The 25,310-nt window shown below is 43.7% G+C and overlaps 1 long non-coding RNA gene across 1 annotated transcript; it reads left to right on the top strand.

The window, feature by feature from the left end:
* Window positions 1-5,814: 5,814 nt before the first annotated feature.
* On the top strand, window positions 5,815-9,327 carry LOC147965698 (uncharacterized). Its single transcript, XR_015607536.1, has 4 exons — window positions 5,815-7,312; window positions 7,398-7,468; window positions 8,227-8,296; window positions 9,069-9,327. It is a non-coding gene; the product is annotated as an uncharacterized LOC147965698 (long non-coding RNA).
* Window positions 9,328-25,310: the final 15,983 nt, after the last annotated feature.

Raw genomic sequence — 25,310 nt, 5'->3', positions numbered from 1 at the left:
GTCATATAGCATGAGAGAGGCAACATATAGAGATGTATGACAAGAAGCAATAGCAAGCATGTGCAAAGCATGGCAATAGGGGCTATCAACCGCATGAAATGGGCAAGTATGAATCATGGGTGATGCACTACGCGAAGCAAGCATATCAATCATGTCGTGCAAACTATTGGAGCGAAGATGCAACACACTAGAGGATATCATGGTAACCATGTCATGTGAGCAAATAATAGGCATAGGCAAGCACGGACATAAAGCGAGATCAAAGCATCACCATAGGCATGGGGTACAAATGGAACATGGCAATTGCAAGAGATATCTCCACCAAACTTGCAAATACACATACAAGTATGAGAATCAAAGAACATGTGTGATGCAAAGCATGGGTCACAAATGCATTGCAAAGGCATAGGAATGGGCATATCATGCAAAGTGAACATGGCAATATGGGCATAAAGTGGGCAGTGGTATATAACCCATAACCATGTGAGGGCCATGTAGAAGAAATGCGTGAAGTATTTGCATGAAAGGAGTGGTGGGAATGAAAATCCATGGAATCCCAAGTCATCATTGCTCTCTAGAGCTCGTTTCATCAACTCGTGGGATTGTGAGGTTGATGAGGAAGCATGTGTACCTACACAAAAGAGACACAAACCAAAGAAAGGGTGTGCATGGTAATGTACACATCATCCATCATGTTGTGTATGTGCATGTGAGAATTAGCACAAGATAAACAATGCTCAAAGAAATTTGAGGCACGGTAGAGAAACATGTCATCCATCATGAAAGAATGGTTGTTACGTATAACATGATGGGGACACAAATTATAGCAATTGTATGGCACATCAATAGCATGTTTATTCATGGGATGCATATGGTGCACACAATCATGGGGATCATGCAATTCATAAGATGTAGCAAAATCTCCTAATGGGTATGAGGAAACTATGGGGGTCTCCTCATGAGCAATAACGGAAGCATAAGATGGAGAAAATTTACAACATGACAATCAATGCATGTCCTAAGCTAGGTGGTCATGGCATGTCATATGAGATAAATGATGCAAAGGGGCATTCAATATCATCAAAAGAAAAACAAATGCCAATAACGATGGGCTTGTCATCTATGCCATATGTGCAAATTGGGTTTATTTAATGGCATATGCATAATTACTATGAAGATATTGCAAACATGACATATGGTTAATCTTATGCATAGCATATGACAAGTCAAGTAGAGTATCAAACATGATGTGACCGAGAGAATTATCCCAAGAAATGCTATGTAACATGTCATCACAACTAATAGACTCCACATGACAATCATCAAACTCATCATAAATGGGTAAATCGTCGCATGGGGAAATCATACTAGCATGAAGCATGGTAATAGGTGGATCAACATCATGCAAGCAATCAGTGTTAAGAATTTACACTAGTGGGACAAGAGCATCACCTTCACCTATGTTACCTTTCAAATTCCACTCATGTGGTGTAGGTGAGGTGGCAAGAACCAACTCGTGGTCATTGTCATCCTGATGGAACCATGTGGGGGTGCATCCTAGTCCACAATGGCCATCGTCTTGTGAAGGAAATATGCCTTAGAGGCAATAATAAAGTTGTTATTTATATTTCCTTATATCATGATAAATGTTTATTATACATGCTAGAATTGTATTAACTGGAAACTTAGTACATGTGTGAATACATAGACAAACAAAGTGTCCCTAGTATGCCTCTACTTGACTAGCTATTTAATCAAATATGGTTATGTTTCCTAACCATAGACATGTGTTGTCACTGGATGAACGCGATCACATCATTAGAGAATGATGTGATGGACAAGACCCATCTGTTAGCTTAGCATTATGATCGTTGAGTTTTATTGCTATTGCTTTCTTCATGACTTATACATGTTCCTCTAACTATGATATTATGCAACTCCCGAATACCGGAGGAACACCTTGTGTGCTATCAAACATCACAACGTAACTGGGTTATTATAAATATGCTCTACAGGTGTCTCCGATGGTGTTTGTTGAGTTGGCATAGATCGAGATTAGGATTTGTCACTCCGATTGTCGGAGAGATATCTCTGGGCCCTCTTAGTAATGCAAATCACTATAAGCCATGCAAGCAATGCGACTAATGAGTTAGTTACGGGATGATGCATCACGGAACGAGTAAAGAGACTTGTCAGTAACGAGATTGAACTAGGTATGATGATACCGATGATTGAATCTCGGGCAAGTAACATACCAATGACAAAGGGAACAACATATGTTGTTGTGCGGTTTGACCAATAAAGATCTTCGTAGAATATGTAGGAACCAATATGAGCATCCAGGTTCCGCTATTGGTTATTGACCGGAGCTATGTCTCGGTCATGTCTACATAGTTCTCGAACCCGTAGGGTCCGCACGCTTAACGTTCGATGACGATATGTATTATGAGTTATGTGATTTGATGTACCGAAGGTTGTTCGGAGTCCCGGATGTGATCACGAACATGACGAGGAGTCTCGAAATGGTCGAGACATAAAGATTGATATATTGGACCATGTTGTTCGGACACCAGAAGTGTTCCGAAGAGTTTCGAATGAAATCGGAGTGCTAGAGGGTTACCGGAACCCCCCTGGAAGTTAATGGGCCACCGTGGGCCTTAGAGGAGAGACGGCCGGCCAGGAGGTGGCGTGCGCTCCCCTAGTCTGAATTGGACAAGGGGTGGGGGCGGTGCCCCCCTCCTTCCTTCTCTCCCCTTCCTCCTTCCTTCCCCTCCTAGTTGGACTAGGAAAGGAGGGACCTACTCCTAGTAGGAGTAGAATTCTCCCCTTAGGGCGCGCCCCATGAGGCCGGCCGGCCCCCTCCTCCCCTCCTTTATATATGGGGGAGGGGGGCACCCCATAGACACACAAGTTGATCTTTTAGCCATCTGTGGTGCCCCCTCCATAGTTTTCCACCTCGGTCATATTGTTGTAGTGCTTAGGCGAAGCCCTGCGTCAGTAACTTCATCATCACCGTCACCACACCGTCGTGCTGATGAAACTCTCCCTCGGCCTCAGCTAGATCTAGAGTTCGAGGGACATCACCGAGCTGAATGTGTGCAGATCGCGAAGGTGCCGTGCGTTCGGTACTTGATCGGTTGGATCGCGAAGACGTTCGACTACATCAACCGCGTTACTAAACACTTCCGCTTTTGGACTACGAGGGTACGTAGAAACACTCTCCCCTCTCATTGCTATGCATCTCCTAGATAGATTTGGCGTGATCATAGGTAAAAAAATTGAAATACTGCGTTCCCCTACAGTGGCATCCGATCCAGGTCTATGCGTAGATGTTATATGCATGAGTAGAACACAAAGAGTTGTGGGCAATAATAGTCATACTACTTACCAGCATGTCATACTTTGATTCGGCGGTATTGTTGGATGAAGCGGCCCAGACTGACATTACATGACCATGTTCATGAGACTGGTTCTATCGACGTGCTTCGCACACAGGTGGCTAGTGGGTGTCTGTTTCTCCATCTTTAGTTGAATCGAGTTTGACTACGCCCGGTCCTTGTTAAAGATTAAAACAGCACACTTGACGAAAAATTGTTGTGCTAAGAATGGTTCTTGCTAGAATCCCGTAGCAGCCACGTAAAACTTGCAACAACAAAGTAGAGGACGTCAAACTTGTTTTTGCAGGGCATGTTGTGATGTGATATGGTCAAGACATGATGAGATATAAATTGTTGTATGAGATGATCATGTTTTGTTGAAGTTATCGGCAACTGACAGGATCCTTATGGTTGCCTCTTTATTGTATAAGATGCAAGCGCCATATAATTGCTTTACTTTATCGCTATGCGATAGCAATAGTTGAAAAAGCAATAGTTGGCGAGAAGACGATGTGACGACACGTTGATAGAGATCAAGATGATCGAGATCATGGTGTCATGCCGGTGACGATGGAGATCATGACGGTACTTTGGAAATGGAGATCAAAGGAACAAGATAATGATGGCCATATCATGTCGCATATTTTGATTGCATGTGATGTTTATCTTTTATGCATCTTATTTTTCTTAATACAGCAGTAGCATTATAAGATGATCTCTCACTAAATTTCAAGGTACAAGTGTTCTCCCTGAGTATGCACCGTTGCGACAGTTCATCGTGCCGAGACACCACGTGATGATCGGGTGTGATAAGCTCTACGTTCACATACAATGGGTGCAAGCCAGTTTTGCACATGCAGAATACTCGGGTTAAACATGACGGGCCTAGCATATGCAGATATGGCCTCGAAACACTGAGACCGAAAGGTCGAGCGTGAATCATATAGTAGATATGATCAACATAGTGATGTTCACCATTGAAAACTACTCCATCTCACGTGATGATCGTACATGGTTTAGTTGATATGGATCATGTGATCACTTAGATGATTAGAAGGATGTCTATCTAAGTGGGAGTTCTTAAGTAATATGATTAATTGAACTTTAATTTATCATGAACTTAGTACCTGATGGTATTTGCATATCTATGTTGTAGATCAATAGCTTGCGATGTAGCTTCCAGTTTATTTTTTTTGATATGGTCCTAGAGAAAAATAAGTTGAAAGATGATAGTAGCAATGATGCGGACTTGGTCCGTGATCTGAGGATTATCCTCATTGCTATACAGAAGAATTATGTCCTTGATGCACCGCTAGGTGATAGACCTATTGCACGAGCAGATGCACACGTTATGAACGTTTGACAAAGTTCGGTATGATGACTACTTAATAGTTTAGTGAACCATGCTTTACAGCTTAGAACCGGGACTTCAAAAACGTTTTGAATGCCACGGAGCATATAAGATGTCCTAAGAGTTGAAATTGGTATCTCATACTCATGCTCGTGTCGAGAGGTATGAGACCTCTGACAGTACTTTGCCTACAAGATGGAGGAGAATAGCTCAACCAGTGAGCATGTTCTCAGATTGCCTAGGTACTACAATTGCTTGAATCAAGTGGGAGTTAATCTTCTAGCTAAGATAGTAATTGACAAAGTTCTCTAGTCCACTGGTGTGTCTCGGTCCTAAGCAAATGATTTTTTTACCCCTTTCCACCACGACATTTGGAACCGTCACCAAGTGAGTGTGTGATATAGGGTGTCCTTCCTACATGACCCAGAAATCGTCGGGGATAGGCCCTCTTGGGACCCAGGCTGGGGCCGTGTGCGATCAAGCGAGGCATCGAAACCCAATCATTTCCGTAGGTATGTACATCCCACACGGTAATCCGAGAAAATCATTTCCGTAGGTATGTACATCCCACACGTTGAATCCCAGAAAAACAATTCCGTTCGTATGTATATCACACACAGTTAATCCAAGGAATATGTTTCTGTTCTTATGTACATCCCACACAGTCAATCCAGGGAAAGCGTTTCCGTTCGGACGTAAATCCCACACACTTTTATGTGTAGGCTCGTGTGTGAAAGGTGTAACTATCACACACGGTCTTCCTTGGTTAACTGTTTGCTTTTATCAACTATATCACACACGATTTAATGAAGAAAATTGTGTGGCATTGGGCTATCCATCGCAACCGCTTTTACTGCTAGAACCGTTTGCAAAGGTCCATGACACATTTAGCAGGTTCACTACAAGAAACCTGTTAATCCATGACGGATTGCCGATGACATTTTCAAAAACTGTCATGGATGGGCTGGTACAGCCCCGCAAGCCCGCCGATGCCCGCTAAAGCCCGGCTAACCGTTTCGTGTATAAAAACCTAACCCTAACACCCTCCTCCCTCCCTCCGCAGCCCCCTCCCATTCCCCATCATCTCACATCGCTGCCACCCTTCCCCTTCTCTCCTCCCTCCAATAGCTCGCCGCCGGCCCTCCACCTCCCCTGCTCTCACCTTGCAGCACCGGTAGCTGCCAAATCCGCTGAATCCCCCACCCATCCATCCCTCTCCAACCCATGGCTAGGGTTTTGTCCTCCATTAGATTGGTCCCTCCTGCACGCTCATCTTTTCCGGGATCCGTCGCAACCTCGCCTCACCTACTCCCCCTCGCTCTCAGATCGACCAGACCAGGCTCCTCCCATGGGATCCATGGCGTGGGTCGCCCTATTGTAGCTGATTTGTGATGAGCGAGGCTGGGAAGAGGTGTTCCTTTTGGTGTGCCGCACAACTCGCGTTCCACGACGTCCTTGGCTAGATGTATGTGACTTCTTCAGCACATACAAATTCACAGGGTAGTGAAGATCAGAAGCTGCAGCTGTACGACCATGGTGGTGGTTAGAGAAGGACGTCCCCTTCCCTTCCTTGCTAGCTAGCTGTATTGATTTGGGTTGGTCCAATCCAATCCATTCCAGCCACGTAGTTTGGCTGTAACATAGGAGAGGGACACCTACAGTTGAGCTTCAGTTTGGACAGCATTTCACACACATGGATTGGGGGATTTGGTTTACTTCAATTTGTATGTGCATTCCTAAAACTTAAAATGAAATTGCTTGGGCGTTCAATTCCTATGAACCAATCTGCAAAATTTTCTATTTAAGTTGTGCTGCACCAAAAACTTAATTTTTTCTGTTTTATTTACCAAATTTGTAGAGGCTTGATAGATATCAATGTCACCCTGCTGTTAGTTTGCTTGCTCCGGGTCTTGGGGGGTTGGGGAGTGTTGGGGCCTCACTCTACCCAGCTGCAAGAAGCTGGCTGGGGGAGCACTACTGTTTAGTAGTACATTATTGCCACCTGTCAGGTTTATACTATTTTTTAGCATTTCATGGCCGAGAGTGATGTTGTGAAATGGCCGAACATATATAGATGTTACCATGGAATTGAACCACCGTGTGATTTATGTGTGTTATCAAATGAACCCTCCTAATGATTTGTTAAATGTTTGTTTGTGGTTTGTTCTTGCATAATCCGCTCTTGTTGCTTCTACATTCAGTTCTTGTAATGATTCAGTTCTTGCTTATATTCATAATTTGTGGTGTGTGTAATCTTCTATGTAAGGATTAAGTTCTTGCTTCCGTATAATCTGCTTCTGTATTCTATTCTCGTGTAACCTTGCTTTGTAATGATTCAGTTTCTGCTTCCATATTCTGTTCCTGTATAATTGGCTCTGTGGTACTCAAGGGATTGCTGCCCAAGGACGTCGGCCGCTGCCGTGCTGTCAGTACGTTGTGGCTGGTTGCTTAGTTTCTTACTGTTCCTAATCCACACTCATATAGGTACTAGGCGATCATGTAGGTTAAGTTAGAGTTGTTTCTGGCATGCACGAGGGGAAGGGCGAAATGGCTCGGTTTGCTGATGCTTTTATTGCTATACTAGGTACCAATAGAATTCTTCCACAAGTGAAGGAAATTTCTGAATACAATTCTTCCACAGGTGTTTTGACATTCAGTTAATTTGACAGGCAGCTATGGAACCTTGGAGGAGTTGCTTGAAGTCATCACGTGGGCACAACTAGGAATAAGCAAGAAGTCGGTAAAAACTAACTTCCATTTGCTGTTGATGCTTATCATACAAAAATTATACGACCCCAATCATCTTGGGATGATGTGTTTGTCTGCAATATATACTGACTGGCTCATCAGCATGCATGCATCTCCCCTAGGCATGTATGTGTCAGACCAACGGTGAGCAAATTAAAGTTTGTTGCCAAGACCAAGTGTGCTACTACTAGTCTACTGCATAGGAATCTTTTGTGCATGCAAGTTTTGTGCTTATACAGTGCCACTACGTGAAAGCTTGGTGGCCCTGTGCCACAAGCTAGCGTGCTACTACAAAATGAACATTAATGCATGCAAGTGTTTGTGCTAGCTTAGAATGGTCCAGTTTGGTTAAATACCTTACTGTTTGTACTACAGAACTAGTGCTAGTGTGCTACTACTGTACTATAGAACTCGTGAATGAGTGGTGGTCATTTTAGTTTTTAGTAAAGATATTTTCACCTACTAAATTTATCATGTATATGAGCTTTTTCATGTGAAGTCACTGTGTCGTTTTATATTCGCGACACCTATTGTTTATATGGTATTTACTGAAATTGTACCAAAATAATATGGTATATATCAAAACCTTGTCAAGGGAACATCAACGCTTCATTATTGCCTTGATGTCTCATTCAATTATTACCTTACTTCTTTCTATAGTTGTATAAATAATCCTTCTGTTTTCCGTTCTTCTTTGGGTTTGCAAGCAACATTTTTATTGATGTTGAGTTTTTTCCCTTATTACAACAGAGATGATGGATTTTTTACTACTGTATTTCTGGAAATGCGTGTACACAGAATTGCAATCCGAAGGAGCAATGTAAGTGCTTTTCTGTAAGATTACAAATGGATGGTATATTATTTTACTTCAGATTTAGGAGTGTTCAATCTGTTACATAGTGCATTTGTACTGTTCTTCACAATTCCCAGGTGTGGTTAATCTAGATGTGAAGGTTATGGTCTGAAAGAATCAGACTAAATTTTAACTAGTAGGTTCATCTTTGTTCTAAAGTGCTTATCGGAAGTTTTCTGATGCTCATGAATATTTGGTATTCATAAAGTCTACTGCTAGCATAATAAGATCAATAAGTGGATCATTTGATTGGCTAAAAGGTTCTTGCCTTTGAGTGGTTTTGCTTTACATTACATGCAAAAAGCAAGTTTTTCATAGAAATTAGTTTTAATTGATAAGAAAGTGTGCCTCCACTATTATTATTTTCATGTATTATTAACTATAAACTACATTGCATTGTATGGAAACATCCATTTTTATATATACAAGCCTTGTCATGTGCATATAAACTTGATTTTTTGTTGCACTTGATGAATATGAAATTATCTATCCATCCTTTATTTCAAAATGATTTCTATGTTTGGATGATAAAATGACACATTTATAGAACAATTTTTTTAACTTGTAACTAGTATGCTTTTTTTGAGCGTGTGTTACCCCATTTTCATGGTACCTTAATATAGTAGTGGTGTGTCCATCGGATGATTGCTTGGAAAATCAACTAATATTATTACTCTATTCATTTGGGAGCTGGCTTTTATAACTTATTATAATGTTGTATGTGTTTTGAATTGTGCAGGTTTGACACTTAGTCTGTGTTATTGGAGATTGATGTTTTTGGCAGGAATTACTTGGGTCAGCTGCCTGGAAGTGGTGCTGTAGTGTTGGAGTTCAAATCAGCTAGTAGTGCATTGTAGTCATGTTACTTGAATTCTTAAAAAATGCTTATAGTGTGTTCTAAATATGCTTGTGATGTTTCGATATTAAGCTTTGGTTTTGGACATCAGACTAGATTGTTGGAAATTTGTATTGTCTTATGGACAAATGCTATTATTTGAATGAATATAATTTGGTTGCCTTTGTAAATTGGGCTGCATCAAGAAAATCGGCAGGACTAGAAAGGGGCTAATTTGTTGGACTAAAACATTGGGTAGGCTATAATGGGCAGGAAAAAGACAAACAGCAGACCGGAACAAAATTATTGGGCCAAAACCCTAATTGGATTTGTCACTACATGGGCCATGTTGGCATGCACGTCAGATCCATGTGGATGTCCACGTCTCTTCCACGTCATGTAAATCGGTGACGGTTTGTTCCGTCACATCCTAGTTTGGGCTGGGCGGGCCTGGGGCAGATCCATGATGGCCGAGAACCGTCATGGAAGGTACGATGTCAAATTATGATGCGATATACATGATGGATTTCAAATGGACTGTCATGTATTAAAAAGTTTCTTGTAGTGGTTTAGTAGTTTACAATTTATAATTCCAGTATTATGCAAATTCACATTTCATATCGAACAACTGTTTGCCAAATTTCATATCAGGCAGATAAAGATATTATAACATCATAGTACGGTAGCTACATGAAAATAGCACAGTACAACATATAGCTAGTTCAACTTCATAAGAACAATATTCATTTCCCTAATCGAGATCATCCAGGCTCGTCTTATCCACCTCTGCTTTCAGTTTAGTAAGAACCCGTTTTGCACTGGCCAACTAGGAAAGTGCCTCCTCCTTCGCCAACACCATCCTAGCAAAGTCTTTTTTTAAATCTGAGCTCATTCTCCACCTTTAACTTTTTATCCCACATCTTGAAATATGCTTCAGCGTTGAAAAGACTTTCTCTAAGCCTAGCTGTGTTCACTTCCTCATACATGCTCCAGAGCTTCATTAGACACATCTTCAAAGATTGTGGCCACTCTTGATCAACCCACTCCAAGTAAGAACACTTCCATTCATCCTATAATATTTAAAACTAGATCAGTAACAATTGTAGGGGAAATGGGTTTATAGCAACATAGAAAATCACCAATGTTTATTTTGAAAAACTAAAGAAACATGTTAATTATGACATATCTTCTCAAACATATCAATGTGCAAATGAAATAATTGGTACTGAGACAACAACCAAATTCTGGAACATCAGAAGCTATAATTAACTACAACGACGCTACAAGTTCTTACTCATGTACAATAAATAACAAATTGAACACTTTATGAGGAAGGTAAATATAACTGCAACAGCATAGCGACAGTGTTTGGATGACAGCAAATTGATACTAACATGTGTGTACATGCACAAATTTTGTAACATAGAACTAATAGCACTAAGGTCGTCCACTATGTATGCCAAAACTGGTGTAAAGACAAGTGTTGCTACATCTCGCACCGGTGCCCTGAACTGGTGAGCCGATGCAGCAGAAAAAAACATCAGGAACCCGGACACCAGAGCACGTAGTTGCTCCGATGCCCAGTTCCTTCGTGCCATAAAGATTTAGTATTTTACAGCTTGGCTGCGCGGATGTGTGGACCAAAGTTGGCTGCACAAACTGCTGAAGCGATGCCAAATAATTTTCTAATGGCACCACTGATGAGATGGCAACAATTTAAGATACTAGGTACAAACTGTGACACTGTCTTAGGATGCGTTTGGTTGAAGGTGTGGTATGAATGGGTTGGGACCGTGACAGTGTCTGAATCACATCTAACAAAATGATTTGTAACAACAGAAGAGGGTCTAACCTTCTCTGCACATGCCAGAACCTTCCTCCCAGTGTGCATAGAATCAAACGCAAGTAGCTTCACGCATGGAGATTGATGGTGACAACGAGCATATAGATCTTCAGCCACCCCGCTCCACTCATTGCCACTGATGGTCTTAGGGAGCTACAAGAGGAAGAAACGACTCAAATCGACCTCCGGGTAAAATCCTTCATTCCAAGTAATAGCCCGAGAGAGAGAAGAGAGGCATACCCAGGTGGTGAAGGAGTAGTCGCCGGAGGAGGAACCGCTGGAGATGTCTTTGAAGAAGACCATGGCAACCCCGGCGCTAGGATGGGAGACGGCGAGAGCGAGGAAGCGCTATAGCTTAGCAAGGAAGAAAGGAAGGAGGAAACAAGGGGAAATGTGACTTGTGGTCGGGAAGAAAAGGGGATGTGGAAGGGGGGAAGGGGGCGGGGGTAGATATTTTGGCGGTAGGCCAGAATTTTGGAAATGTGGAGGGAAACTTTGCGCACGGTGCCGCCGGACCATTCACTTTGTACGATTGTGTGCATCGCAAACGATTCTTCTGCTTTACGCGCATGGGATGAGTTTGATAATTCAAATTTTGGTCTGAAGGCATGGTCACATTCACTTTGAACGTGCGTGGTGCCGCCGGACCATTCACTTTGAATGATTGTGTGCATCGCAAATGATTCTTCTGCTTTACGCGCATGGGATGAGTTTGATAATTCAAATTTTGGTGGAAATTTCCCCGTGACATCATTGCATAATTTAACATCGCTTGCTAATTTGGGCATAGAAAAGAGCGTACAACAGACAGACCACACTTACTGAATCGAGCAATTTCAGTAATTACACAGAGCCAGTTGACCTAAACATTGCTCTAACAAAAGACCAACATTAAAAACAAAGCCTAAGTACGCATAATTAAAAATCCGCAGTTGCGCCAGCCTATGCATCGCCGGTGTGAGATGAGACGTCGATGACTTGTACTGGTGACATGCCGCCGTTGGTGGACTCCTCGTTCCCCCTGCTGAACTCGACCGCGTCCTCGTCCTCGTCCTCATCCTCAGCGCCGCCCTCAAGGTTGTAGTACTCGTAGTAGTGGCTGCGCTAGAGCTCGCATTGGTACTCCACCGTCGATTCCTCAACGGACAGACTCTTCTCTACCTCGACCTCGGCCATGCGCAACTCCTCCTCCCGGCGCTCCTCGATCTCCGCCGCCTCCTGCATCTCCAACTCCCGCTCGGCGACCTCATGAGGAAGCAGGTGCTCCATGGCCACCGACGCCTTTACATACGTGGGTTGCATGCTGGAGTCCGAGGTGACCTAGAATATCTCGGCGTGTGCATCCTTGATCTTGGTGTGGATGTCCTCAACCCGGGCCAGGGCGACATCAGCGGCACGGACGGCAGCTCGAGCACTCTCGGCATTTGCAGCCGCCATCACAGCAGCCGCTGCAGCCGTCTCGACTGCTGCAGTTGCCATGTCGGATACCGCAGACGCCCTCTCGGTGGAAGTGGTCGCGCTCAATGCGGATGCGGCGGCACTCTTGGCATAGGCGGCCGCGCTCTCGGCACAGGTGGCGACGCTCGAGGGGGGGGGCACGTGGCCATCGTACGGGCCTTCACGAAGCGTTTCCACAGCGTCATCTTTGCAAGAACGGGGTGCGGGAATGGGGATCGGGATTCATGGATTCGGGGGTTGCCAGCACTAGAGCAGACGAGCTGGCGAACCTTAAGGAGGGAGACTTAGGGTGTGTTCGGATCTCCTCCAGCTTCACAAAACTTCTCAAATCCAGCTTCTTTTTGTGGCTTCTAGCTTCACCTGGCGATCCAGAAAGCGTTCTGCTTGAATCGACAGCTTCTTGTAGCGCTGGAGCCCAGCTGGGAGGGTTGTGGCCCATTTGGCACCGATTGGGCCGGCTAGAGGCAGCTAATTCAGGCCTAGTGCATAGATTCATGTGGGAAGAGGTGTAGAGATTCGCTACAGATCGCTACATTCTTTTCTTCGAGCGAGGGGGCAGCGAACCGTTTTCTTTGGCGGTGGCAACACCTTGTAAATTGAGCAAACTTCTGATTCTCCAATCCGTGGAGCTGGGCCGACGCTGCTTCGCGTTTTTGCACTGCAATCAGTCGGAGCTTCCTGAAGCTAGCTTCTCTGAGATATTTCGTTCGGCTCAGATCTGCTCCAAGAATTTATGAAGCATGGAGTGAGAGGAGCTCAGAACACGCCCTTAAATAGACCCAGATATTTTCATCGCAAACGGTTCCTAGAAAACAACTGTGTGTGATGTTGTAGATATTTTTTATTAGCTGTGAAAGATGAATTTGGAATAAAGTGCCAACGGATGGTGTTTTAAATGAATGAGAAATTTTGTAGTACTAATACAACTGTCATGTCAAATTTTGGAAAACTTCAGGGGTCATTTGACCTTCTTAGACATTTAAGTGATTTTCTAGCCATTTAATGACCGTAATTGATATTTGAACTACATGTACATGCAACAGCTAACCATAACGGTTTGGAAAACTCATATTTCATGTACTTGTGTGTGATTTAATTCCATGTGCAGTAAATTGCAAGGAATTTTCAAACATATTGGTCTAACGGCTATGACAATATTAAGCATGGAGTGACATGGCATTTTAATTCCATTTTTTTTAAAAAGCAGAAACACATGAAACCTTGGTTAATGTAATGTCATACCACCAAGATGATGTGGTAAAAAATTGGCATGTTTGACCAAAGTTTGGACACACACCCCTCACAAACTGGAGCAACTCACTAGAAGGCTCGTGGTTCCGAGAGGGGACAATGCATGTTTGATGACGAACGGGAGATAGCTTCCTCTTACGGCCTTCAAATTTTTTTATACGTCTAACATGCACTACTACAACTGTAATGTGAAATATTTGAAAATTCTAGGGGTCATTTGACCTTTTAAAGACATTTAAGTGATTTTCTAGCCATTTGATGACCGTAATTCAAATTTGAACTACATCTACATGCAACGCGTAACCGAAACGGTTTGAAAAATCATATGTGTACTTATGTGCGAGTTAATTCCATGTGCAGTAAACTAGAAGGAATTTTCAAACATATTTGTATCACGACATGGACACATATGCATGAATACATATGCATGGAGTGGCATGACATTTTAATTCCAAAAAAGATCAGAAACACATGAAACCTTGCTTGATGTAATGTCATGCCACCAAGATGACGTGGTAAAGAAATCGGCATGTTTGATGAAAGTTTGGACACACACCCCTCACAAAACGGAGCAACTCGTTAGAACGTTCGTCATTCCGAGAGGGAACAATGCATGTCTGATGACGAACAGGAGATAGCTTCCTCTTACGGCCTTCAAAAAATTTCTACGTCTAACGTGCACTACTACAATTGTAATGTGAAATTTTGGAAAATTCTAGGGGTCATTTGACCTTTTAAAGACATTTAAGTGATTTTCTAACCATTTAATGACCGTAATTCAAATTTGAACTACATTTACATGCAACACCTAACCAAAACGTTTTGAAAAATCATATATGTGTACTTGTGTGTGAGTTAATTGCATGTGCAGTAAATTAGAAGGAATTTTAAAACATATTGGTCTCACAACATGGACACATGCATACATATGCATAGAGTGACATAGCATTTTAATTCAAAAAATAGAAAAATGATGAGAAACACATGAAACCATGGTTGATGTAATGTCATGCCACCAAGATGATGTGGTAATGAAATTGGCATGTTTGACGAACGTTTGGACAGGCACCCCTCACAATCCGGAGCAACTCGCTAGAAGGTTCATGGTTCCGAGAGGGAACAATGCATGTTTGATGACGAATGGGAGATAGCTTCCTCTTACGGCCTTCAAATTTTTTTCCTACGTTTAACGTGCACTAATACAATTGTCATGTGAAAATTTGGTAAATTTCAGTGGTCATTTGACCTTTCAAAGACATTTAAGTGATTTTCTAACCATTTAATGACCGTAATTCAAATTTGGACTACATCTACATGCAATGCCTAACCATAACGGTTTGAAATATCATATTTTTGTGTACTTGTGTGCGAGTTAATTCCATGTGCAATAAATTCGAAGGAATTTTCAAACATATTGGTGTCAAGGCATGGGCACACGCATGGAGTGCATGCCATGACATTTTAATTCCAAAAAATTAAAAAATGATCAGAAAAACATGAAACCTTGCTTGATTTAATGTCATGCGACCAAGATGATGTGGTAAAGAAATTGGCATGTTTGACAAAAGTTTGGACACACACCCCTCCCAAACCGGAGCAACTCGCTAGATGGTTCGTGGTTCTGAGAGGGAACAATGCATGTTTCATGACGAACGGGAGATAGCTTCCTCTTTAGGCCTTGAATTTTTTTCAACGTCTAACGTGCACTACTACAACTGTAATGTGAAATTTTGGAAAATTCTAGGGGTCATTTGACCTTTCAAAGACATTTAAGTGATTTTCTAACCATTTAATGACCGTAATTCAACTTTGAACTACATCTACATGCAACGGCTAACCAAAACGGTTTGGAAAATCATATCTTTGTACTTGTGTGCGAGTTAATTCCATGTGCAGCAAATTAGAAGGAATTTTCAAACATATTGGTCTCACGACATGGACACATGCATACGTATGCATGGAGTGACATGGCATTTTAATTCAAAAAATAGAAAAATGATTAGAAACACATGAATCCTTGATTGATGTAATGTCATGCCACCAAGATGATGTGGTAAAGAAATTGGCATGTTTGAAGAACGTTTGGACACACACCCCTCACAAACTGGAGCAACTCGCTAGAAGGTTCGTGGTTCCGAGAGGGAACAATGCATGTTTGGTGACGAACGGGAGATAGCTTCCTCTTACGGCCTTCAAATGTTTTCCTACGTTTAACGTGCACTAATACAAATGTCATGTGAAAATTTGGTAAATTTCAGGGGTCATTTGACCTTTGAAAGACATTTAAGTGATTTTCTAACCATTTTATGACCGTAATTCAAATTTGAACTACATCTACATGCAACGCCTAACCAAAGCGGTTTGAAAAATCATCTTTTTTTGTACTTGTGTGCGAGTTAATTCCATGTGTAGTAAATTCAAATGAATTTTCAAACATATTGATGTCAAGGCATGGGCACATGCATGGAGTGCATGCCATGGCATTTTCATTCCAAAAAATTAAAAAATGATCAGAAAACATGAAATCTTGCTTGATTTAATGTCATGCCACCAATATGGTGTGGTAAAAAATTGGCCTGTTTGACGAAAGTTTGGACACACACCCCTCACAAACCGGAGCAACTCACTAGAAGGTTCGTGGTTCCGAGAGGGAACAATGCATGTTTGCTGACGGATCGGAGATAGCTTCCTCTTACGGCCTTCAAATTTTTTCCTATGTTTAACGTGCACTAATACAACTGTCATGTGAAAATTTGGAAATTTTCAGGGGTCATTTGACCTTTTAAAGACATTTAAGTGATTTTCTAACCATTTAATGACTGTAATTCAAATTTGAACTACATCTACATGCAACCCCTAACCTAAACGGTTTGAAAAATCATATTTTTGCGTACTTGTGTGCGAGTTAAAAAATCATCAGACGATGTAGATATCTGGTGTTGAAAAAAGAAAATGTAAAGCTCTGGCAAGATAACCGGCCGCCACACGATTGGCACTGTATCTCGCGGCTCGAGGTTTGGTTAGTGATTGGCGGGGATCGTTAATCATACATGGTTCTGTATTGGAAACCGTCAGCTATTATGTTCACACACGGATTTGCTGCGGGAATTGTGTATAATTCAAACTACAGTGCTCGCAAATTCTGGCGACCGACGTGTGTATTGTCCCCGTCGATCTAGATTCCGGCCGCCAATAAATACTACCTTGCTCACGTCGTCCCGCTTGCATTCTCATCTACATCCTCCCCTCGCTCGCCCTATCTCTCTCTCAAATCTCTGCCATGGCGCCGCCGGTCTGCCCACGCGCCGACGAGGAGTCGCCGCCCCCCGAGGACGCTCACTCGATTAGCAGCGACAAGGACCCCTACGCGTCGCCTGACGAGGTTGCACCGGACCCCCCAACTTTGGATTGGTTTTGGGGCCAGTACAATCTTTGTCTGTGGAAGTCGCTACCGCCGACTGAGAAAGCCAGGCAAGTGGCGTTCAAGAAGGAGATGGTGGAGGAGGAAGCCAGGTACCAGGCGGCCTGTGAAGCCCGTGATGCCGCCTGGAAAAAGAAGGCGGCGGAGCTTTGGGGGCGGGCGCGTCGTCGTGCCGAGGAGGTGTACGAAGACGGGTACTTCGCGAGGAAGGTCATAGGCGTTGGGCTACTCGTCGTTGTGTTGAGGTGGGCCGATAAGCTCTAGCGTGCCACCGACGAGGAGCTCCGGTGGGCACCCAACAAAATGGCAAGATCGGCCGCGCGCATCTGCAAGCAAGAGGCAGATCGGTACGTCAAGCGCTGCGAGGCTGAGGAGTCGGAGTACTGCCTTCGCACTGGGAAGACACCGCGCACCGGGGAGCTGCTGGCGAGGGGCTGCCGGAATACTGGCCCCATGAGGGATTATTAGTTTTAGTATTGTTTGTTTTCAATTTTTTGCACTGTACCTAGTAGTTAAGTATCATCACATATATGTGATGATATTATATATATATATATATATTCTGTGACGATCTAATGAACAATTAATATATATATTATGAATTCCATTTTCTATCTGTTTTTGTATACTAATTTGAATCTAGCTGTTATCATCCACATATACAGAACGGAAAGCGTATATACACACAATGAAACAGAACTTATAAGAATGGAAAACAGTGTACACACATGGAAATAGAGCAATAAACAGAGAAATACTATGATTGCAGTGAATACAAAGCTATCCACGTCGAAACAACTTTTCAAAATAAAACGCGTCCATGAGACCATGACCAGTAACCCTTGCCTAGGGTAGCTCTTGGCTCTGCCTGAACTCGTGCAGACGTTCGTCCAAGTAGTCGACACACTCGCGGTACATCTGGAGCATGATCTCGAGCTCCAAGTTGGCTATTTCATCATAGATCACCAGCTCGAGTATGCGACGGCCATGTTCCTCTACTGCGCCCAGGTGGACACCTGGGCCAAGGAGGCGGTCGAGCCTACGGACCAGGCGTTGGCATCCAGCGGGCCGCGAACAAGGCAAACGGCTGCACCGATGTGAACGGCACGACAGGCGTTTGGTGCAAGTACGGCGTGGCCGGCATCTGGTGCAAGTACAGCGCTAAGGGCCTCTGCCCACTCCTGGCGAGGAATGGGGGTACTGACAGGACGTGTACCTAGCTGCGACGCTGTGTCGACAGCAGGCAAGCACCGATGGATCCTCTCTCCCTCCATTTCCTCATTCGTACTCCGTGAGCGCCAACACACCCTCTCCACCCCAGCCTCCTCCGTCCGCCACCCCATCCACCATCGTCCTCCTCCACCATGCCAGAGCTGATACCCCGATGTCGTCGTCCATTACAAGAGATTGACCTCTCTCATCCAGAGCTTCGGACCAGGATCCTTGCATCCCGTCCTCTCTCTTCATCCCCGCCGTCGTCCACCTTGCCGGCGCCGCTCCTATGACCGTCTCGTCCACCGCGCCCCACCGCCACCGTGTACCCTCCTAGATCTCCTTCCATGCCACTGAAAGCCATCGCTACCACAGAACCATCAAATTCTCAGTAGATGCATACATGGCACCGCACCAGAGGCGGTACTCTTTCCTATCTGCTCAACTTATTTATCGCAGTAAGAAAATAGGTCGCCACTGCTTTACTCTGATTTCTTGTCCATCACTTACTTGTTAGTTGAAAGCAAACATTGTTGCGAAGTTGCCTTTGTCCGGTTTGCACCTTCAGATCCGCCATGGCATGCTCAACGCTATACTCGTAATGCTTATGGTTTTCCCCTTTTATATTCCACACTAGTTAAATGACAGTAGACTAAATTTCAAAGTTGGGTCAGTCGATTTTTGAGAGCTCGCCGGAGTTCGCCGGTGCGAAGGAAGGGGCTCTGGAGGGGATGATGGTTGTGGGGGGGCGGTGGTGGGGCCTCGCCGAACGAAGATAACTCGATGTGGGTGGGGGCAGGGGTGGGGTGGGGTGGCGAAGGAACATAGGAAGTGGGGGCGGTTCAGGGGAGGGCGGGGGGGGGGGGGGGGTCGGGGTCGGGGCCGGTGGTTCGGCTGGCGGCCCGTTCGGTGTTCTGTATGGGAAGAATTGGAGACAAGGAAGAAGAAGGGTTAGGAGACGTAGAATCTTCATCCAACCGCCTGAAATGGTCGACTGACCCAAATGACAAAAGTCACCCGACTTGCATGCAGACATACCTTTATATTCAGTACCATCACCGTACCTTCTTAGCACTGCTCCTGAATCCATCAAGCTAAACAACGTGCCACTCATAATTCCAAAATTGTTGCTCAAGTACGAATCTGATATGATGTTGATATTACTAAAATAGATAATGTTTAATTGGTCAGCTAATGTTCCTACTTTACTTTAGAAAAGCACGTGCACCACATATAGAGAGACAGCAGGGAGCTACATTCTTAATGCGCTCTGGTTCACCATGTGTGGACACTGCGCAACAAACATTTTATTATCCAAAATCTTCTTGCTCTTCTTTAGCATGTTCGTCTTCTGTTCTTCTTTAATAAGTACTCTCTCCGTTCCTAAATACAAGTCTTCGTATAGATTCCACCATGGACTACATATGGAGCAAAATGAGTGAATCTACACTCTAAAGTGTATCTGTATACATCTGTATGTGATCCATAGTGGAAATCTCTACAAAGACTTATATTTTGGAACAGAAGGAGTATGATAGAAATCAAGAAATAGCATCAAGTGTTGATGGTTCACAATACCACTAGTTTCAAGAAAAGGGCAAAGGCAAAGAAAGAGGAACTTCAAACAAGAATAGCAAGAAAGTTGCTGCTCCCATGAAGAAGCCCAAAGCTAGACCCAAGCCTGGAACTAAGTGCTTCTACTGCAAAGGAAATGATCACTGGAAGTGGAACTGCCCTAGATACTTGGCGGATAAGAAGGATGGCAAAGTGAACAAAAATATATTTGATATACATGTTATTGATGTGTATTTTACTAGTGTTTATAGCAACCTCTCAGTATTTGATACTGGTTCAGTTGCTAAGAGTAGTAACTCAAAATGGGAGTTGCAAAATAAATAGAGACTAGTTAAGGGCGAGGTGATGATGTGAGTTGGAAGTGATTCCAAGGTTGATAAGATCACCATTGCACACTCCCTTTACCTTCGGGATTAGTGTTGACCTAAAATAAATGTTATTTGGTATTTGCGTTGAGCATGAATATGATTGGATCATGTTTATTGCAATACGGTTATTCATTTAAGTCAAAGAATAATTGTTGTTCTATTTACAAGAATAAAACCTTCAATGGTCATACATCCAATATAAATGGTTTATTGAATCTCGATCGTAGTGATACACATATTCATAATATTGAAGCCAAAAGATGCAAAGTTAATGGTGGACTTTTGGAATCACTTGATTATGAATCACGTGATGCTTGCGAACCATGCCTCATGGGCAAGATGACCAAGACTCCATTCTCCGGAACAATGGAGCGGGCAATTGACTTATTGGAAATAATACATACTGATGTATGCGGTCTGATGAGTGTTGAGGCTCGCGGTGGGTATCTTTATTTTCTGACCTTCACAGATGATTTCAGCAGATATAGGTATATCTACTTGATGAAACATAAGTCTGAAACATTTGAAAAGTTCAAAGAATTTTAGAGTGAAGTGGAAAATCATCATAACAAGAAAATAAAGTTTCTACGATCTAATCATGGAGATGAATATTTGAGTTATGAGTTTGGTCTTCATTTGAAACAATGTGGAATAGTTTCGCAACTCACGCCACCTGGAACACCACAACGTAATGGTGTATCCGAACATCATAACCGTACTTTATTAGATATGGTGCGATCTATGATGTCTCTTACCGATTTAACACTATCGTTTTGGGATTATGCATTAGAGACAGCTGCATTCACGTTAAATAGGGCACCGTCTAAAACTCCATTGAGATGACACTATATGAACTGTGGTTTAGCTAGAAACCTAAGCTGTCATTTCTTAAAGTTTGGGGTTGCGATGCTTATGTGAAAAAGTTTTAGCCTGATAAGCTCAAACCCAAATCGGAGAAATGTGTCTTCATAGGATACCCAAAGGAGACTGTTGGGTACACCTTCTATCATAGATTCGAAGGCAAGATATTCGTTGCTAAGAATGGATCCTTTCTAGAGAAGGAGTTTCTCTCGAAAGAAGTGAGTGGGAGGAAAGTAGAACTTGATAAGGTAATTGTACCTGCTCCCTTATTGGAAAGTAGTTCATCAAAGAAATCTGTTCCAGTGATTCCTACACCAATTAGTGAGGAAGCTAATGATGATGATCATGAAACTTCTGATCAAGTTACTACCGAACCTCGTAGGTCAACCAGATTAAGATCCGCACCAGAGTGGTATGTTAATCCTATTCTGGAAGTCATGTTACTGGACCATGACAAACCTATGAACTATGAGGAAGCAATGTTGAGCCCAGATTCCGTGAAATGGCTTGAGGCCATGAAATCTGAGATGGGATCCATGTATGAGAACAAAGTATGGACTTTCATTGACTTGCCCGATGATCGGTGAGCCATTCGGAATAAATGGATCTTCAAGAGGAAGACAGACGCTGATAGTAGTGTTGCTATCTACAAAGCTCGAATTGTCTTTTTTTGACTGAACACAAAGCTCGAATTGTCGCAAAAGGTTTTCAACAAGTTCAAGGTGTTGATTACGATGAGATTTTATCACTCGTATCGATGCTTAAAAGTCTGTCCGAATCATGTTAGCAGTTGCCACATTTTATGAAATCTGGAAAATGGATGTCAAAACTGTGTTCCTTAATGGATTTATTAAAGAAGAGTTGTATATGATGCAACCAGAAGGTTTTGTCGATCCTAAAGGTACTAAAAAAGTGTGCAAGCTCCAGCGATCCATTTATGGACTCGTGCAAGCCTCTCGGAGTTGGAATATGTGCTTTGATAGTGTGATCAAAGCATATAGTTTTATTTAGATTTGCGGTGAAGCCTGTATTTACAAGCAAGTGAGTGGGAGCACTATAGCATTTCTGATAAGTATATGTGAATGACATATTGTTGATCAAAAATAATGTAGAATTTTTTCTGGAAAGCATAAAGGAGTGTTTGAAAGGAGTTTTTCAAAGAAAGACCTCGGTGAAGCTGCTTACATATTGAGCATCAAGATCTATAGAGATAGAACAAGACACTTGATAAGTTTTTTCAATGAGTACATACCTTGACAAGATTTTGAAGTAGTTCAAAATGGAACAGTCAAAGAAGGAGTTCTTGCCTATGTTGCAAGGTGTAAAGTTGAGTAAGAGTCAAAACACGACCACGGCAGAAAATAGAAAGAGAATGAAAGTGGCTCATCAAAGTATGCTATGCCTCGGCCATAGGTTCTATAAAGTATGCTATGTTGTGAACAAAAACTTTTTGTGTACCTTGCCATGAGTTTGGCAAGGGGGGACGATATTTGTAATAGCCTAGTTTTCGGCCCTTTTATTTTTCTTTTGAGTTATTTAGTTTTTGCTCTGTTTTTATTTTTGGAGTGGTTCTGTGGCCTGCCACCTGGGAAATCTTCCACATTCCCCTTCCCAAGTGGCCCATCATTCTCAAAACTCATGTCACTTCAGTGCTTGACCAAACCCTAATTTCTTTTTCTCATGAATATTCCTTTTTCTATAAAAGGAATAACCCTATCTGCCCTAGGTTGTGAAGCAACCTATATTTCTGTCACTCCCAAAATTCCCATAAGTTCTTTGGGTCATATTTTGCTAAAATATGCCCAAACTTTCCTGTCCTAGCTCAAGAATAATTCCTGAATAATTATTCTTCATCTCTGTCCAGAGGGGCACTTTGTGAAGGAAGTGCTATTTATCCAACCTTGTTTCCTCCCAAACCTTTTGGGCATTCTATTATGTCCAAATCATTGCCTCATGTCAAAGTTCAACTTTATTTGCCTAGCCAATCTTCCTCAGCAAAATTTCAAACTTTCTGTCAAACAGAAGGCATTGTGAAGGAAGTACTAGCTAGGGTAATCCAAATGAGTTGAAATTTTGCACACTTCTTCATGTTCTCATATTAGCACACTCCTCCAAATTTCAGCTCCATCCGTTCAACTATGTGAGCACAGGATCAAATAGTTGATTCTGTCAATATTTCCAGGTTGTGAAGCAAGTATATTTTATATTGCTTCATTTTGCCTGAACATTTACCAGACGATTCTCCTACCCAAATAACTTCTCTCCACCAAATTTTGGATCAATTAATCAAGCAAATATTCACCTAGAATTTTTGCAAGTTTCTGGACAGAGGGAATAGCTGTGAAGGAATTACAATTTTGGTGAATTCATTTGGTTCAAACTTTTTACAAAATCTTCTTATGATCAAATCACTAAGCCTCGTAAAATTTCAGCTCAAGTGGCATCTCCATTTGAGTGCACCTTCCTAATCAAGTTTCTGGACCCATAATGTGAGTTACAAAGCAACTATACTAGTTTGTGCTCCATTATGCCCCAAAACCTCTAGGATCATAGTCCTTCCTCATCTAATGACCCCAGACAAACTTTTTGGGCCCAACCAAGTCACTGTAAATCACCAGTGCACGTTCAAGTTTACTTCAGTAAACTTCAGAGGATGATTACCATTTAACCACAGCTCCTTTCATCGATCTACCACCGCCGTTGAAAACTCCCCTGGAAGAACTTACCACTAGACAACAGGTTCCAGCCCATCGCCCCCGCTACATGCCAGTGCACGCGGTGACCGCGTTAATGGCATCACAGTGCGCACGCTCTGTGCGAAGTGGCCGCATCCAGGGCGTCGTTTCTGCTTCGTCCGCTCCCTTCTCATCGTATTCGCGCGCGTGAGCGTGTCCCTTGGCTTCACCTCATCGTCGCTGTTCCATTGGACCCCTCTCCCCCTCCATCTGTTTCCTCACCGACGCTCGCCGCCGAACACCCACGAGAGCAGAGTGCGCCGACCATCGTCTTCCTCCTCGCCCCTTTCTCCCTCCGCTCCTTTGGCCTTTTCTTCCCCGTGAGAACCTCCACTGCTCCTCCTACATCGTCTACCTCCAAGATCATGAGCGTGGGCACGCGTCCGCGACGCCGGACACGCGTCCGCGGTGACGCCAGCGCAGCAGCCCCTCCCTCGCCTATATAAACCCACCTCGAGGCCTCTCGACCTCACCATCGCCTTTTCCTCACTCCACCACCCCTCCCAAGCCTCTTCCCCGAGCACCAGAGCCTCTCCTCGACCTCCATCGCCACCATGGCTGCCGCCTCGGCTCGCCTAAATTGGCTCAATGCCGAGCCCTCCTCTCCCTCATTCCTCCACTAGCAGTTCACCCGAAGCCCGGCGCACCTTCCCTCGCCCTCAAATCGTCGCCGAAGGCGCCCGTGCCCTCGCTCCCAAGAACGGCCGCCGCCCCTGTCTTCTATCACCGCGGGGCGCCGCCGCTCTGTTGTCCTCTCCAATGCCCACGGATGGGTTGGACGGCCGCGCCGCCCCTCCACGAGTTCGCCGGTTCCCTCACTCCGGCGGGAGGTGGCCGGAGTTGGCCGGGCTGGCACCGGCCTCACTGTTGCCTCGCCCCTCCTCTGTACTGCGGGCGTGCATTGGGGGAGAAGAAGGAGAAGGCCAGGAGGAGAGAGAAGAGGCGGCGGGTCCTGCTCGTCGGTGAGACCAAGGCCCGGTCCTGCCACCGCTGAAGTGGATAAGTGGAGACGTACTCCTGGCGAGTACGCTTTCCCTTATCGAAAGTGTATCGCTCCTTCTTCGGTCCAGAATGCGCTTTCCTCTCTGAAAAGTGTATTTCTGAGAAGGGCGCATTCTGTTTTCCAGCCCAGGGCCTGTTTGTGATGATTTCTTTATAGATAGGTCCCTGGAAGAAAAACATTCATATCTTTTTACCCATAGCTCCAAATCAGGTGATTCCAAAGCCCACTTCTTCGTTTCGCCGAGCCCGTTCCAATAGAACCATTTTCACCATGTTTAACATTTTGAGAATGACCATTTTGCCCCTGCCCTTATTCAGCCCCCTCCGAGAGGGTACGTTTTCTGGCGATTTGTTCCGCGAGCATCTCGCACTTTCTCCCGGTGATTTCTTCCACCCGAGGCAAGCCACACCCTCCATTCG

Source organism: Triticum urartu, chromosome 6A, assembly GCF_056163025.1.
Source record: "Triticum urartu cultivar PI428250 chromosome 6A, HENAU_Tu73, whole genome shotgun sequence".
In the NCBI taxonomy this organism is placed as follows: domain Eukaryota; kingdom Viridiplantae; phylum Streptophyta; class Magnoliopsida; order Poales; family Poaceae; genus Triticum; species Triticum urartu.
The sequence above is the reverse complement of the archived record's forward strand: the minus strand, read 5'-3'. Positions and strand labels throughout refer to the sequence as shown.